The following is a 17,435-nucleotide window of genomic DNA, read 5'->3' on the forward strand; positions in this document are numbered from 1 at the left end:
ACTCAAGCTTGGGGCAGCTGCCGCCAAGGCGCAATGGGGAAAGACCACAGTGTAAAGTCTTTCCAGCAAATGTACACCGAGGGGCGCGTAACAGTGTAAAGCCCCTCGGTCTGGGCAATCAACACTCCAATGTATAAAACAAACATGCCACTGTAAATATTTAAGAAGGAATGGTAATGTAAAGAGTGATATGTGTACGACAATATCAAAATTGAATGGAAGAAAGTCAAGGCAACATGTAACCCTGCCGGAAATGTACAGTCAAGACAATTTGAAATGTTTCTGTAACGCTCATGATAAATTTTTATGAATAAAGTATATTTTTTTGAATAAAAAAAAAAATCTGTTCTTATCAGTTTAATATCTGATATGTCCTCAATCTGGGGACCGAATATTAAATTGATTTTTAGGAGTCGGAGATGGTTCAGGGGCTTGCTCCTTCCGCTCCACGCATCAACCTGGTCTTGAAGTGCTTCCAGGAATGGTGCCTTCACCCTGCTTTGGGGCGAAAATGTATAAAAGCAGAAAATGCCGCAAGACCTGCCTACCCCTTTTCTTTGTTGACAAGTTGCCTCATCCTGACCAATTTAAAGCATTTCAAGTTCCAAAGCATTGCTAGCTTTTCTGCTGGCGGGAGCTTCGTGCACTTATGTTGCGAGCCGATGGACTCGAGGACTTTCGGCAGCCAGGCTCCGTTTTCAGCTGATATGCCGCACAGATTTCCTGCTGCTTTTTACAGGCCACTCACCCTCACCCTCGGATGCCGACTTGCCTTCTCCTCACTTCAGTTACCACATCCCTTCATCCTGCACAACGGGATAGTGTGGCGACAGACTGAACGGCATCCTGTTTGGATGTAGGTATACCTTCACGGCGTCTCTTTTAGTTCTCCTGACTCCACGACCAACACGCCAGGGTGGAGCTCAGGGAGACTAGACATTGCCCTCTGTTGGATTCCGCCAGTACTTGCTGTTTGCACGGATTGCCCTTTGTTCGGCAAAGGTGGAGATTACTTCGACTCGCTCTGTTGGGTCTCACTGGGCCTTCACAGCGTCTCTATTTCATCTGGTGACGACAGGGGCGGCTTGCCAGACGATGTCTTCGTGTTGTGTTTTACTGGTTCTGCATGCACAGACGCCACCGTGCTCGGCCAAGCTGGAGGTTTCTTGACCAACAGTGAGCGTAGACTAAAAGTTCCAAAGCACAGTCGAGCGCAGCAAGGTGCACCTGAATGTCGGTGGACGAGGAGGACAAGAGCCATTGCCGGAAAATATGGGCTATCGCTTCTCGGCCTTTTGGCTCAGATCAAGTGTAGTATCTGTTCTTATCAGTTTAATATCTGATATGTCCTCAATCTGGGGACCGAATATTAAATTGATTTTTAGGACTCGGAGATGGTTCAGGGGCTAGCTCCTTCCGCTCCACGCATCAACCTGGTCTTGCAGTGCTTCCAGGAATGGTGCCTTCACCCTGCTTTAGGGCGAAAATGTATAAAAGCAGAAAATGCCGCAAAACCTGACTACCCCTTTTCTTTGTTATTCAGTTGCCTCATCCTGACCAATTTAAGGCATTTCAAGCTCCAAAGCATTGCTAGCTTTTCTGCTGGCGGGAGCTTCGTGCACGAATGTTGCGAGCCGATGGACTCGCTGACTCGCGGCAGCCAGGCTCCGTTTTCAGCTGATATGCCACACAGATTTCCTGCTGCTTTTTACAGGCCACTCACCTTCACCCTCGGATGCCGACTTGCCTTCTCCTCACTTCAGTTACCACATCCCTTCATCCTGCACAACGGGATAGTGTGGCGACAGACTGAACGGCATCCTGTTTGGATGTAGGTATACCTTCACGGCGTCTCTTTTAGTTCTCCTGACTCCACGACCAACACGCCAGGGTGGAGCTCAGGGAGACTAGACATTGCCCTCTGTTGGATTCCGCCAGTACTTGCTGTTTGCACGGATTGCCCTTTGTTCGGCAAAGGTGGAGATTACTTCGACTCCCTCCGTTGGATGTCACTGGGCCTTCACAGCGTCTCCATTTCATCTGGTGACGACAGGGGACGGCTTGCCAGACGATGTCTTCGTGTTGTGTTTTACTGGTTCTGCATGCACAGACTCCACCGTGCTCGGCCAAGCTGGAGGTTTCTTGACCAACAGTGAGCGTAGACTAACAGTTCCAAAGCACAGTCGAGCGCAGCAAGGTGCACCTGAATGTCGGTGGACGAGGAGGACAAGAGCCATTGCCGGAAAATATGGGTTATCGCTTCTCGGCCTTTTGGCTCAGATCAAGTGTAGTATCTGTTCTTATCAGTTTAATATCTGCTATGTCCTCAATCTGGGGACCGAATATTAAATTGATTTTTACGAGTCGGAGATGGTTCAGGGGTTTGCTACTTCCGCTCCACGCATCAACCTGGTCTTGCAGTGCTTCCAGGAATGGTGCTTTCACCCTGCTTTGGGGCGAAAATGTATAAAAGCAGAAAATGCCGCAAAACCTGGCTACCCCTTTTCTTTGTTATCCAGTTGCCTCATCCTGACCAATTTAAGGCATTTCAAGCTCCAAAGCATTGCTAGCTTTTCTGCTGGCGGGAGCTTCGTGCACGAATGTTGCGAGCCGATGGACTCGCGGACTTGCGGCAGCCTGGCTCCGTTTTCAGCTGATATGCCACACAGATTTCCTGCTGCTTTTTACAGGCCACTCACCTTCACCCTCGGATGCCGACTTGCCTTCTCCTCACTTCAGTTACCACATCCCTTCATCCTGCACAACGGGGAAGTGTGGCGACAGACTGAACGGCATCCTGTTTGGATGTAGGTACACCTTCACGGCGTCTCTTTTCGTTCTCCTGACTCCACGACCAACACGCCAGGGTGGAGCTCAGGGAGACTAGACATTGCCCTCTGTTGGATTCCGCCAGTACTTGCTGTTTGCACGGATTGCCCTTTGTTCGGCAAAGGTGGAGATTACTTCGACTCCCTCTGTTGGGTGTCACTGGGCCTTCACAGCGTCTCCATTTCATCTGGTGACGACAGGGGACGGCTTGCCAGACGATGTCTTCGTGTTGTGTTTTACTGGTTCTGCATGCACAGGCTCCACCGTGCTCGGCCAAGCTGGAGGTTTCTTGACCAACAGTGAGCGTAGACTAAAAGTTCCAAAGCGCAGTCGAGCGCAGCAAGGTGCACCTGAATGTCGGTGGACGAGGAGGACAAGAGCCATTGCAGGAAAATATGGGCTATCGCTTCTCGGCCTTTTGGCTCAGATCAAGTGTAGTATCTGTTCTTATCAGTTTAATATCTGATATGTCCTCAATCTGGGGACCGAATATTAAATTGATTTTTAGGACTCGGAGATGGTTCAGGGGCTAGCTCCTTCCGCGCCACGCATCAACCTGGTCTTGCAGTGCTTCCAGGAATGGTGCCTTCACCCTGCTTTGGGGCGAAAATGTATAAAAGCAGAAAATGCCGCAAAACCTGACTACCCCTTTTCTTTGTTATCCAGTTGCCTCATCCTGACCAATTTAAGGCATTTCAAGCTCCAAAGCATTGCTAGCTTTTCTGCTGGCGGGAGCTTCGTGCACGAATGTTGCGAGCCGATGGACTCGCGGACTCGCGGCAGCCAGGCTCCGTTTTCAGCTGATATGCCACACAGATTTCCTGCTGCTTTTTACAGGCCACTCACCTTCACCCTCGGATGCCGACTTGCCTTCTCCTCACTTCAGTTACCACATCCCTTCATCCTGCACAACGGGATAGTGTGGCGACAGACTGAACGGCATCCTGTTTGGATGTAGGTATACCTTCACGGCGTCTCTTTTAGTTCTCCTGACTCCACGACCAACACGCCAGGGTGGAGCTCAGGGAGACTAGACATTGCCCTCTGTTGGATTCCGCCAGTACTTGCTGTTTGCACGGATTGCCCTTTGTTCGGCAAAGGTGGAGATTACTTCGACTCCCTCCGTTGGATGTCACTGGGCCTTCACAGCGTCTCCATTTCATCTGGTGACGACAGGGGACGGCTTGCCAGACGATGTCTTCGTGTTGTGTTTTACTGGTTCTGCATGCACAGACTCCACCGTGCTCGGCCAAGCTGGAGGTTTCTTGACCAACAGTGAGCGTAGACTAACAGTTCCAAAGCACAGTCGAGCGCAGCAAGGTGCACCTGAATGTCGGTGGACGAGGAGGACAAGAGCCATTGCCGGAAAATATGGGCTATCGCTTCTCGGCCTTTTGGCTCAGATCAAGTGTAGTATCTGTTCTTATCAGTTGAATATCTGCTATGTCCTCAATCTGGGGACCGAATATTAAATTGATTTTTACGAGTCGGAGATGGTTCAGGGGTTTGCTACTTCCGCTCCACGCATCAACCTGGTCTTGCAGTGCTTCCAGGAATGGTGCTTTCACCCTGCTTTGGGGCGAAAATGTATAAAAGCAGAAAATGCCGCAAAACCTGGCTACCCCTTTTCTTTGTTATCCAGTTGCCTCATCCTGACCAATTTAAGGCATTTCAAGCTCCAAAGCATTGCTAGCTTTTCTGCTGGCGGGAGCTTCGTGCACGAATGTTGCGAGCCGATGGACTCGCGGACTTGCGGCAGCCTGGCTCCGTTTTCAGCTGATATGCCACACAGATTTCCTGCTGCTTTTTACAGGCCACTCACCTTCACCCTCGGATGCCGACTTGCCTTCTCCTCACTTCAGTTACCACATCCCTTCATCCTGCACAACGGGGAAGTGTGGCGACAGACTGAACGGCATCCTGTTTGGATGTAGGTACACCTTCACGGCGTCTCTTTTCGTTCTCCTGACTCCACGACCAACACGCCAGGGTGGAGCTCAGGGAGACTAGACATTGCCCTCTGTTGGATTCCGCCAGTACTTGCTGTTTGCACGGATTGCCCTTTGTTCGGCAAAGGTGGAGATTACTTCGACTCCCTCTGTTGGGTGTCACTGGGCCTTCACAGCGTCTCCATTTCATCTGGTGACGACAGGGGACGGCTTGCCAGACGATGTCTTCGTGTTGTGTTTTACTGGTTCTGCATGCACAGGCTCCACCGTGCTCGGCCAAGCTGGAGGTTTCTTGACCAACAGTGAGCGTAGACTAAAAGTTCCAAAGCGCAGTCGAGCGCAGCAAGGTGCACCTGAATGTCGGTGGACGAGGAGGACAAGAGCCATTGCAGGAAAATATGGGCTATCGCTTCTCGGCCTTTTGGCTAAGATCAAGTGTAGTCTCATTTGATCGAGGGAAGCTGAGGATTTCGATGACGATCGTGGATTGGAGAACTCGGAGGGATTGAAGTCGTCAAAGAAGAAACGTTTGGAGCTTGGCTGCTATTGGTGGATCTACATGCTGGCCTAAACCTCGGGTTTAGGCCTAACGCCGATACAGTTTCACACCCAACGTACGAGCTATGGATGCAGCTGCATCCCGACCACCAGGCTGGGGCGTGCGAAACACTGTCCGAGTCACAGTGAAGAAAACGGATGGAGAGTCACCTTTGGACCGGAAACACTTCGTGAAGAAGGTGCTGCTCGAGTGCTGTGGGTTTAAAGCAACAGAGATCTTCTGCTTGCAAAACTTCCCCAAGAATGGTTTCTTTGATGTCACCTTCAAGAGCGTCGCAGCGTGCATCAAATTCTTGAACGTCTTCAAGGAAAAAGGTAACCAGAGTCCCTTGTCGATCCTGACTGCGGAACCTCTGTTTACGCTACCGGCACAGCGAAATCGGGTTGTTACACTGCACACGTACAACCCCCACGTCCCTGTATCTGATGTGCTCACGTTCCTCGCCAGGTACGCTGAGCTGAAAAGTGACAGCGTGCAAGTGAAAGACACCTTCGGCATCTGGACAAGTGAGCACCAGGTCAAGGTGACCCTAAGAACGGACAGCAACGGAGCCATCCTGCATCCCCCCTCCAATTTCGCTATTGGAGTAAATCGTGGCTACCTCTACTACGTGGGACAGCCACGTGTATGCCACACCTGTGGCAAAACGGGGCATGTTGCCGCAAACTGCAGTGTGACCTTCTGCAAGAACTGCAGGCAGGAGGGACACATGACTAAGGACTGCAAAGAAGACAAGTGCTGCAACCTGTGTGGGGAGGCCGGCCATCTTTACAGGGCCTGCCCGAAACGCGGGGCGACATACGCTGAAATCATCAGCAGCGGAGTTAAAAAGGCGACCAGAGAGGAGGTGCATACACCCTCCACCGAAAAAGACACCACGGTTCAGAATGAGGAAAAGCAACAGAAGGGCCCCCAACAAAAAGAGGAGGCCCCAGCACCTCCTGACAACCCAACCCCAGCCCCATCTGATGAGGAACACTCAATGGAAGAGGAAGAGGATGGGACAAAGAATAAAGAGCCCTGGGAAACCGTGAACAGGGACAAACGTAAGAGGAAACAAAAAAACAAACTGAAGAACCCTCTGAGGGGTAGTGGCAAAAAGCGACACCTCTCAGCCGGCGCACTTAGTGCCGACACCTCATCCGATGAGGGAAAACAGGACAAGAATCGGCCTCAGATAAAGAGGCAAAGCACCAACGGGGAACGGAAGGCACAGACCCCCCAGACCACCGACCGGGAAGAAAACAAGGTCACAGACCAACCCCCGATAGCAACGAGCAGCAACAACCCAGGTGAAGACCGGCCTGCAACCCCAACACCTACTGACCACCACGACGAACCCCAGGGCTACACCACCCCCCCAATGCATCTGCATCCAAATCACGGGGCCAGTACGGACCAGAACAGTTTTCTCAGCCCTGCAACTGTGCTAAAGTTTGCGAGCACCACCGGCATGCTGGGGAACATCGAACAGCTGGAACAGCCAACTGTATAGACTCTGGACTCTTGAGACTGGTAAATCTATCTTTTTTAAAATGGGTTTAAAAATTGCATCCATAAATGTGCGAAGCATCAAAGATACTTCGCGGTGTGTAGCCACACTCAACTATTTGGCAAATGTAAAAGCTGACCTACTGTTCCTGCAGGAGTGCGGAATTCCGCACCTCAGCAACTACAGGCGCTGGTCGAGCTGGTGGTCCCACGGGCCATCCATCTGGTCAGGAGGAAACGACTGCCGCTCCTCCGGCCTGGGTATTCTGCTGCGGGGAGGCAACTTCACCATCTCCGACGTTAAGGAGGTGGTGGGCGGGCGCCTCCTCGTAGCAGACGTGAAATACAAGAACACCCCTCTCAGACTTATTAATGTGTACGCCCCGGCCGTAAAAAGTGAGCGGCTGGCAGTTCTTCAGCAACTCCCACTGCTGTTGGCCACCTCCAAGCCGGTCATCCTGGGTGGTGACTTCAACTGCATCATCGATGCGGCTGGACGATCCAGCAAAGCCGACAGCAAACTAGACGCTACGTCCAGACTCCTGATGGAAACGGTAAAAGACGCCAAGCTGCTCGACGTCTGCAGCAACCCTGCAGACGGCGCGCAGCGTAGATACACATGGTCACGGCCAGACGGGTCCGTCCGCTCCAGGATAGACTTCTTTTTTGTGTCCCGAGCTTTCACGGTCAGGTCCACCGACGTAACGCCGGTGTTCTTCTCTGACCACTGCCTCCTACTGGCCGACTGCCACCTGCAGGAAGACCAGGGGGTAGGCAGGGGGACGTGGAAGCTAAATGTAAAACTGCTGACCCCTGAGAACATCGAGGAACTCAGGAGGGATTACAAAGGTTGGAGAACCGTGAAACCCCTCTTTGAGGCCCCACATCTCTGGTGGGAAGCAATCAAGGGGAATATCAAGAGGTTTTTCATCCTCAAGGGCGTTCAAAAGGTGAGAGAGAGACGAGGGGTCATGTCCAGGCTCCAGAAAAGTATGCAAAATTTGCTCCAGCTGCAGTCGATGGGGGTGGATGTCAAGGAGGATCTCCAAGAGGTGAAGAGCCAGCAAGCCTCGCTCTACACCTCGGAGGCCTCCAAGGTTATCTTCCGTTCCAGAGTCCGCTCCGTGGAGCAGGACGAAAAGTGCTCACGCTTCTTCTTCCAAAAGGTGCACAGAGACACCTCTGTGATCAGCAGCCTGAAGGAAGAAGATGGCTCTGAAAAGTCATCGCAGTCTGACATCCTGAGGATCAGCCAATCCTTTTATGCCGGACTGTATGACCTGAAGCCAACAGATAGCACTGTTTCCCAGACTTTCCTGTCGACTATCACGGAGGTCATAGGCGACAGCGAGCTGGAAAACCTGGACAAACCACTAACTCTGGACGAGCTGACAAAGGCCGCCAAGTCCTTCGAGACGAGTAAAACTCCCGGAAGCGACGGCTTACCGGTTGAGTTGTATTCGGCTCTGTGGGACTGGATGGGCCCAGACCTGCTGGAAGTGTACGAGAGTATGCTTCTGGAAGGCAGCATGTCAGAGTCCATGAGGAAAGGCATCATCACCCTCATCTACAAACAGAAGGGGGAAAGGGAAGAAATTCGAAATTGGCGACCCATTTCACTGTTGAATGTGGACTACAAAATTCTAGCAAAGGTCATCGCCAATCGGGTCAGGTCTGCTCTGGAGTCGGTGATCCACCCTGACCAGACCTGTGCTGTACCCGGCAGGAAGATCTCTGATAGCCTCGCGCTACTCAGGGATACGATCGCCTACGTGCAGGACAGGGGGGTGGACACTTGCCTCATCAGCCTTGACCAGGAGAAGGCTTTTGACAGAATATCGCACACCTACATGATGGATGTGCTCTCCAAAATGGGGTTTGGGGAGGGAATTCGCAATTGGATCAAACTGCTCTACACAAACATCTATAGCGCAGTCTCAATCAATGGGTGGGAATCAGAAAAGTTCCAGATCAGATCTGGAGTCAGGCAGGGCTGCCCTCTCTCCTCTGCCCTTTTTGTGTGCTGCATAGAACCTTTTGCCGAGTCCATCAGGAGGGATCCGGGTATAAGAGGAGTGACGATCCCAGGCAGTGGAGGCATGCAAGTCAAGGCCTCCCTGTACATGGACGACGTTGCCGTCTTCTGCTCGGATCCTGCGTCTGTACGCAGGCTCTTAACCACCTGCGACCAGTTTGAACTGGCCTCTGGAGCCAAGGTAAACCGGGGCAAGAGCGAGGCCATGTTCTTTGGGAACTGGGCCGACCGGTCCTTTGTCCCCTTCACTGTCAGGTCCGATTACCTGAAGGTGCTGGGGATATGGTTCGGAGCTGCTGGGGCGTGCACCAAAAACTGGGAGGAGCGCATAGGAAAGGTAAGACAGAAACTGGGCTGGTGGGAGCAACGCTCCCTCTCCATTGCGGGCAAAACCCTGGTCATCAGGTGTGAGGTACTCTCGGTGCTACTGTACGTGGCGCAGGTCTGGCCCATAACCCGACCCTACGCCACAGCAGTCACCCGGGCCATCTTCAAATTTATCTGGCGATCCAAGATGGACCGTGTCCGAAGGGACACCATGTACAAACCTCTGGAGAAGGGAGGGCGGAACGTACCCAACGCCTCCCTCATCCTGCTGGCCACCTTTGTGTCCAGCTGCATCAAGCTGTGCGTGGACCCCCAGTATGCAAACACCAAGTGTCACTACATACTGAGGTTCTACCTGTCCCCGGTGTTGCGAAGGATGGGCCTGGCCTCATTGCCGCGGAACGCTCCAAGTAGTTGGACCGTACCGTACCACCTGTCCTTCGTGGAAAAGTTTTTGAAGAAAAACACCTTTGACCACAAGGCAATGAAGCAGTGGTCAGCACGTAATGTCCTCGAGGCCCTCAGGGAAAAGGAGACCGTGGAGGACGTTGGATGGTTCCCTGAGCAGACTGCCAGAGTCATCTGGCAGAACGCCTCATCACCAGAACTTTCAAACAAGCACCAAGACCTAGCTTGGCTGGTGGTGAGAAGGGCCCTCCCTGTCAGATTCTTCATGCACACCCGAAGGCTCTGCACCAATGCACGCTGCCCTCGGAGTGGCTGTGGGGGAAATGAGACGGTCACACACCTCCTTGTGGAATGTGCCTTTGCAAAGAAGGTCTGGAGAGAGATGCAGTGGTATTTGTCAAGGTTTATCCCAAACAGATCTGTGACACAGGACTCTGTGCTCTACGGACTGTTTCCAGGGACACACACCGAGACAAATATCAACTGCTGCTGGAAGGTCATCAACTCGGTAAAAGACGCTCTTTGGTCTGCCCGAAACTTGCTGATCTTCCAGTGCAAAGAATTGTCCTCGACCGAGTGTTGCAGACTGGCACATTCCAAGGTCCAGGACTACGTGCTGAGGGACGCACTCAAGCTTGGGGCAGCTGCCGCCAAGGCGCAATGGGGAAAGACCACAGTGTAAAGTCTTTCCAGCAAATGTACACCGAGGGGCGCGTAACAGTGTAAAGCCCCTCGGTCTGGGCAATCAACACTCCAATGTATAAAACAAACATGCCACTGTAAATATTTCAGAAGGAATTGTAATGTAAAGAGTGATATGTGTACGACAATATCAAAATTGAATGAAAGAAAGTCAAGGCAACATGTAACCCTGCCGGAAATGTACAGTCAAGACAATTTGAAATGTTTCTGTAATGCTCATGATAAATTTTTATGAATAAAGTATATTTTTTTGAAAAAAAAAAAAAAAAATCTGTTCTTATCAGTTTAATATCTGATATGTTCTCAATCTGGGTACCGAAAGTTAAATTGATTTTTAGTACTCGGAGATGGTTCAGGGGCTTGCTCCTTCCGCTCCACGCATCAACCTGGTCTTGCAGTGCTTCCAGGAATGGTGCCTTCACCCTGCTTTGGGGCGAAAATGTATAAAAGCAGAAAATGCCGCAAAACCTGCCTACCCCTTTTCTTTGTTGTCCAGTTGCTTCATCCTGACCAATTTAAGGCATTTCAAGCTCCAAAGCATTGCTAGCTTTTCTGCTGGCGGGAGATTCGTGCACTAATGCTGCGAGACGATGGACTCGAGGACTTTCGGCAGCCAGGCTCCGTTTTCAGCTGATATGCCACACAGATTTCCTGCTGCTATTTACAGGCCACTCACCCTCACCCTCGGATGCCGACTTGCCTTCTCCTCACTTCAGTTACCACATCCCTTCATCCTGCACAACGGGATAGTGTGGCGACAGACTGAACGGCATCCTGTTTGGATTTAGGTATACCTTCACGGCGTCTCTTTTAGTTCTCCTGACTCCACGACCAACACGCCAGGGTGGAGCTCAGGGAGACTAGACATTGCCCTCTGTTGGATTCCGCCAGTACTTGCTGCTTGCACGGATTGCCCTTTGTTCGGCAAAGGTGGAGATTACTTCGAGTCCCTCCGTTGGGTGTCACTGGGCCTTCACAGCGTCTCCATTTCATCTGGTGACGACAGGGGACGGCTTGCCAGACGATGTCTTCGTGTTGTGTTTTACTGGTTCTGCATGCACAGACTCCACCGTGCTCGGCCAAGCTGGAGGTTTCTTGACCAACAGTGAGCGTAGACTAAAAGTTCCAAAGCACAGTCGAGCGCAGCAAGGTGCACCTGAATGTCGGTGGACGAGGAGGACAAGAGCCATTGCCGGAAAATATGGGCTATCGCTTTTCGGCCTTTTGGCTAAGATCAAGTGTAGTCTCATTTGATTGAGAGAAGCTGAGGATTTCGATGTCGATTGTGGATTGGAGAACTCGGAGGGATTGAAGTCGTCAAAGAGGAAACGTTTGGAGCTTGGCTGCTATTGGTGGATCTACATGCTGGCCTAAACCTTGGGTTTAGGCCTAACGCCGATACAGTTCCGCACCCAACGTACGAGCTATGGATGCAGCTGCATCCCGACCACCAGGCTGGGGAGTGCGAAACACTGTCCGAGTCACAGTGAAGAAAACGGAGGGAGAGTCACCTTTGGACCGGAAACACTCCGTGAAGAGGGTGCTGCTCGAGTGTTGTGGGTTTAAAGCAACATAGATCTTCTGCTTGCAAAACTTCCCAAAGAATGGTTTCTTTGATGTCACCTTCAAGAGCGTCGCAGCGTGCATCAAATTCTTGAACGCCTTCAAGGAAAAAGGTGACCAGAGTCCCCTGTCGATCCTGACTGCGGAGCCTCTGTTTACGCTACCGGCACAGCGAAATCGGGTTGTTACACTGCACATGTACAACCCCCACGTCCCTGTGTCTGATGTGCTCACGTTCCTCGCCAGGTACGCTGAGCTGAAAAGTGACAGCGTGCAAGTGAAAGACACCTTCGGCATCTGAACAAGTGAGCACCAGGTCAAGGTGACCCTAGGAACGGACAGCAACGGAGCCATCCTGCATCCCCCCTCCAATTTCGCTATTGGAGTAAATCGTGGCTACCTCTACTACCTGGGACAGCCACGAGTATGCCACACCTGTGGCAAAACGGGGCATGTTGCCGCAAATTGCAGTGTGACCTTCTGCAAGAACTGCAGGCAGGAGGGACACATGACTAAGGACTGCAAGGAAGACAAGTGCTGCAACCTGTGTGGGGAGGCCGGCCATCTTTACAGGGCCTGCCCGAAACGCGGGGCGATATATGCACAGATCATCAGCAGCGGAGTCAAAAAGGCGACCAGAGAGGAGGTGCATTCACCCTCCACCGAAAAAGACACCACGGTTCAGAATTAGGAAATGCAACAGAAGGGCCCCCAACAAAAAGAGGAGGCCCCAGCACCTCCTGACAACCCAACCCCAGCCCCATCTGATGAGGAACACTCAATGGAAGAGGAAGAGGATGGGACAAAGAATAAAGAGCCCTGGGTAACCGTGAACAGGGACAAACGAAAGAGAAAACAAAAAAACAAACTGAAGAACCCCCTGAGGGGTAGTGGCAAAAAGCGACACCTCTCAGCCGGCGCACTTAGTGCCGACACCTCATCCGATGAGGGAAAACAGGACAAGAATCGGCCTCAGATAAAGAGGCAAAGCACCAACGTGGAACGGAAGGCACAGACCCCCCAGACCACCGACCGGGAAGAAAACAAGGTCACAGACCAACCCCCGATAGCAACGAGCAGCAACAACCCAGGTGAAGACCGGCCTGCAACCCCAACACCTACTGACTGCCACGACGAACCCCAGGGCTACACCACCCCCCCCCCCCCCCCAATGCATCTGCATCAAAATCACGGGGCCAGTACGGACCAGAACAGTTTTCTCAGCCCTGCAACTGTGTTAAAGTTTGCGAGCACCACCGGCATGCTGGGGAACATTCAACAGCTGGAACAGCCAACTGTATAGACTCTGGACTCTTGAGACTGGTAAATCTATCTTTTTATAATGTGTTTAAAAATTGCATCCATAAATGTGCGAAGCATCAAAGATACTTCGCGGTGTGTAGCCACACTCAACTATTTGGCAAATGTAAAAGCTGACCTACTGTTCCTGCAGGAGTGCGGAATTCCGCACCTCAGCAACTACAGGCGCTGGTCGAGCTGGTGGTCCCACGGGCCATCCATCTGGTCAGGAGGAAACGACTGCCGCTCCTCCGGCCTGGGTATTCTGCTGCGGGGAGGCAACTTCACCATCTCCAACGTTAAGGAGGTGGTGGGCGGGCGCCTCCTCGTAGCAGACGTGAAATACAAAAACACCCCTCTCAGACTTATTAATGTGTACGCCCCGGCCGTAAAAAGTGAGCGGCTGGCAGTTCTTCAGCAACTCCCACTGCTGTTGGCTACCTCCAAGCCGGTCATCCTTGGTGGTGACTTCAACTGCATCATCGATGCGGCTGGACGATCCAGCAAAGCCGACAGCAAACTAGACGCTACGTCCAGACTCCTGATGGAAACGGTAAAAGACGCCAAGCTGCTCGACGTCTGCAGCAACCCTGCAGACGGCGCGCAGCGTAGATACACATGGTCACGGCCAGACGGGTCCGTCCGCTCCAGGATAGACTTCTTTTTTGTGTCCCGAGCTTTCACGGTCAGGTCCACCGACGTAACGCCGGTGTTCTTCTCTGACCACTGCCTCCTACTGGCCGACTGCCACCTGCAGGAAGACCAGGGGGTAGGCAGGGGGACGTGGAAGCTAAATGTAAAACTGCTGACCCCTGAGAACATCGAGGAACTCAGGAGGGATTACAAAGGTTGGATAACCGTGAAACCCCTCTTTGAGGCCCCACATCTCTGGTGGGAAGCAATCAAGGGGAATATCAAGAGGTTTTTCATCCTCAAGGGCGTTCAAAAGGTGAGAGAGAGACGAGGGGTCATGTCCAGGCTCCAGAAAAGTATGCAAAATTTGCTCCAGCTGCAGTCGATGGGGGTGGATGTCAAGGAGGATCTCCAAGAGGTGAAGAGCCAGCAAGCCTCGCTCTACACCTCGGAGGCCTCCAAGGTTATCTTCCGTTCCAGAGTCCGCTCCGTGGAGCAGGACGAAAAGTGCTCACGCTTCTTCTTCCAAAAGGTGCACAGAGACACCTCTGTGATCAGCAGCCTGAAGGAAGAAGATGGCTCTGAAAAGTCATCGCAGTCTGACATCCTGAGGATCAGCCAATCCTTTTATGCCGGACTGTATGACCTGAAGCCAACAGATAGCACTGTTTCCCAGACCTTCCTGTCGACTATCACGGAGGTCATAGGCGACAGCGAGCTGGAAAACCTGGACAAACCACTAACTCTGGACGAGCTGACAAAGGCCGCCAAGTCCTTCGAGGCGACTAAAACTCCCGGAAGCGACGGCTTACCGGTTGAGTTGTATTCGGCTCTGTGGGACAGGATCGGCCCAGACCTGCTGGAAGTGTACGAGAGTATGCTTCTGGAAGGCAGCATGTCAGAGTCCATGAGGAAAGGCATCATCACCCGCATCTACAAGCAGAAGGGGGAAAGGGAAGAAATTCGAAATTGGCGACCCATTTCACTGTTGAATGTGGACTACAAAATTCTAGCAAAGGTCATCGCCAATCGGGTCAGGTCTGCTCTGGAGTCGGTGATCCACCCTGACCAGACCTGTGCTGTACCCGGCAGAAAGATCTCTGATAGCCTCGCGCTACTCAGGGATACGATCGCCTACGTGCAGGACAGGGGGGTGGACACTTGCCTCATCAGCCTTGAACAGGAGAAGGCTTTTGACAGAATATCACACACCTACATGATGGATGTGCTCTCCAAAATGGGGTTTGGGGAGGGAATTCGCAATTGGATCAAACTGCTCTACACAAACATCTATAGCGCAGTCTCAATCAATGGGTGGGAATCAGAAAAGTTCCAGATCATATCTGGAGTCAGGCAGGGCTGCGCTCTCTCCTCTGCCCTTTTTGTGTGCTGCATAGAACCTTTTGCCGAGTCCATCAGGAGGGATCCGGGTATAAGAGGAGTGACGATCCCAGGCAGTGGAGGCATGCAAGTCAAGGCCTCCCTGTACATGGACGACGTTGCCGTCTTCTGCTCGGATCCTGCGTCTGTACGCAGGCTCTTAACCACCTGCGACCAGTTTGAACTGGCCTCTGGAGCCAAGGTAAACCGTGGCAAGAGCGAGGCCATGTTCTTTGGGAACTGGGCCGACCGGTCCTTTGTCCCCTTCACTGTCAGGTCAGATTACCTGAAGGTGCTTGGGATATGGTTCGGAGCTGCTGGGGCGTGCACCAAAAACTGGGAAGAGCGCTTAGGAAAGGTAAGGCAGAAACTGGGCTGGTGGGAGCAACGCTCCCTCTCCATTGCGGGCAAAACCCTGGTCATCAGGTGTGAGGTACTCTCGGTGCTACTGTACGTGGCGCAGGTCTGGCCCATAACCCGACCCTACGCCACAGCAGTCACCCGGGCCATCTTCAAATTTATCTGGCGATCCAAGATGGACCGTGTCCGAAGGGACACCATGTACAAACCTCTGGAGAAGGGAGGGCGGAACGTACCCAACGCCTCCCTCATCCTGTTGTCCACCTTTGTGTCCAGCTGCATCAAGCTGTGCGTGGACCCCCAGTATGCAAACACCAAGTGTCACTACATACTGAGGTTCTACCTGTCCCCGGTGTTACGAAGGATGGGCCTGGCCTCATTGCCGCGGAACGCTCCAAGTAGTTGGACCGTACCGTACCACCTGTCCTTCGTGGAAAAGTTTTTGAAGAAAAACACCTTTGACCACAAGGCAATGAAGCAGTGGTCAGCACGTAATGTCCTCGAGGCCCTCAGGGAAAAGGAGACCGTGGAGGACGTTGGATGGTTCCCTGAGCAGACTGCCAGAGTCATCTGGCAGAACGCCTCATCACCAGAACTTTCAAACAAGCACCAAGACCTAGCTTGGCTGGTGGTGAGAAAGGCCCTCCCTGTCAGATTCTTCATGCACACCCGAAGGCTCTGCACCAATGCACGCTGCCCTCGGAGTGGCTGTGGGGGAAATGAGACTGTCACACACCTCCTTGTGGAATGTGCCTTTGCAAAGAAGGTCTGGAGAGAGATGCAGTGGTATTTGTCAAGGTTTATCCCAAACAGATCTGTGACACAGGACTCTGTGCTCTACGGACTGTTTCCAGGGACACACACCGAGACAAATATCAACTGCTGCTGGAAGGTCATCAACTCGGTAAAAGACGCTCTTTGGTCTGCCCGAAACTTGCTGATCTTCCAGTGCAAAGAATTGTCCTCGACCGAGTGTTGCAGACTGGCACATTCCAAGGTCCAGGACTACGTGCTGAGGGACGCACTCAAGCCTGGGGCAGCTGCCGCCAAGGCGCAATGGGGAAAGACCACAGTGTAAAGTCTTTCCAGCAAATGTACACCGAGGGGCGTGTAACAGTGTAAAGCCCCTCGGTCTGGGCAACCAACACTCCAATGTATAAAACAAACATGCCACTGTAAATATTTAAGAAGGAATTGTAATGTAAAGAGTGATATGTGTACGACAATATCAATATTGAATGAAAGAAAGTCAAGGCAAAATGTAACCCTGCCGAAAATGTACAGTCAAGACAATTTGAAATGTTTCTGTAATGCTCATGATAAATTTTTATGAATAAAGTATATTTTTTTGGAAAAAAAAAAAAAAATCTGTTCTTATCAGTTTAATATCTGATATGTCCTCTATCTGGGGACCGAATATTAAATTGATTTTTAGGACTCGGAGATGGTTCAGGGGCTTGCTCCTTCCGCTCCACGCATCAACCTGGTCTTGCAGTGCTTCCAGGAATGGTGCTCTCTCCCCGCTTTGGGGCGAAAATGTATAAAAGCAGAAAATGCCGCAAAACCTGGCTACCCCTTTTCTCTGTTGTCCTGTTGCCTCATTCTGACCAATTTAAGGCATTTCAAGCTCCAAAGCATTGCTAGCTTTTCTGCTGGCGGGAGCTTCGTGCACTAATGTTGCGAGCCGATGGACTCGAGGACTTTCGGCAGCTAGGCTCCGTTTTCAGCTGATATGCCGCACAGATTTCCTGCTGCTTTTTACAGGCCACTCACCCTCACCCTCGGATGCCGACTTGCCTTCTCCTCACTTCAGTTACCACATCCCTTCATCCTGCAGAACGGGGAATTGTGGCGACAGACTGAACGGCATCCTGGTTGGATGTAGGTATACCTTCACGGC

At 51.9% G+C, this 17,435-nt stretch overlaps 4 non-coding genes and 3 pseudogenes across 4 annotated transcripts; all 7 read left to right on the forward strand.

Moving 5' to 3' along the window:
• The first annotated feature begins 317 nt into the window (after positions 1-317).
• LOC140397218 (U2 spliceosomal RNA) lies at positions 318-495 on the forward strand (annotated as a pseudogene).
• Positions 496-1,279: 784 nt separating this feature from the next.
• On the forward strand, positions 1,280-1,470 carry LOC140397467 (U2 spliceosomal RNA). The gene has a single exon (XR_011936904.1). It is a non-coding gene; the product is annotated as a U2 spliceosomal RNA (small nuclear RNA).
• A 785-nt stretch (positions 1,471-2,255) lies between these two features.
• Positions 2,256-2,446, forward strand: LOC140397772 (U2 spliceosomal RNA). The gene has a single exon (XR_011937201.1). It is a non-coding gene; the product is annotated as a U2 spliceosomal RNA (small nuclear RNA).
• Positions 2,447-3,231: 785 nt separating this feature from the next.
• LOC140397564 (U2 spliceosomal RNA) lies at positions 3,232-3,422 on the forward strand. The gene has a single exon (XR_011936998.1). It is a non-coding gene; the product is annotated as a U2 spliceosomal RNA (small nuclear RNA).
• Positions 3,423-4,207: 785 nt separating this feature from the next.
• Positions 4,208-4,398, forward strand: LOC140397826 (U2 spliceosomal RNA). Its single transcript, XR_011937253.1, has one exon. It is a non-coding gene; the product is annotated as a U2 spliceosomal RNA (small nuclear RNA).
• A 6,144-nt stretch (positions 4,399-10,542) lies between these two features.
• On the forward strand, positions 10,543-10,723 carry LOC140397252 (U2 spliceosomal RNA; annotated as a pseudogene).
• Positions 10,724-16,875: 6,152 nt separating this feature from the next.
• On the forward strand, positions 16,876-17,055 carry LOC140397149 (U2 spliceosomal RNA; annotated as a pseudogene).
• Positions 17,056-17,435: the final 380 nt, after the last annotated feature.

The sequence above is a fragment of the Scyliorhinus torazame genome, chromosome 20 (assembly GCF_047496885.1).
Source record: "Scyliorhinus torazame isolate Kashiwa2021f chromosome 20, sScyTor2.1, whole genome shotgun sequence".
NCBI lineage: Eukaryota > Metazoa > Chordata > Chondrichthyes > Carcharhiniformes > Scyliorhinidae > Scyliorhinus > Scyliorhinus torazame.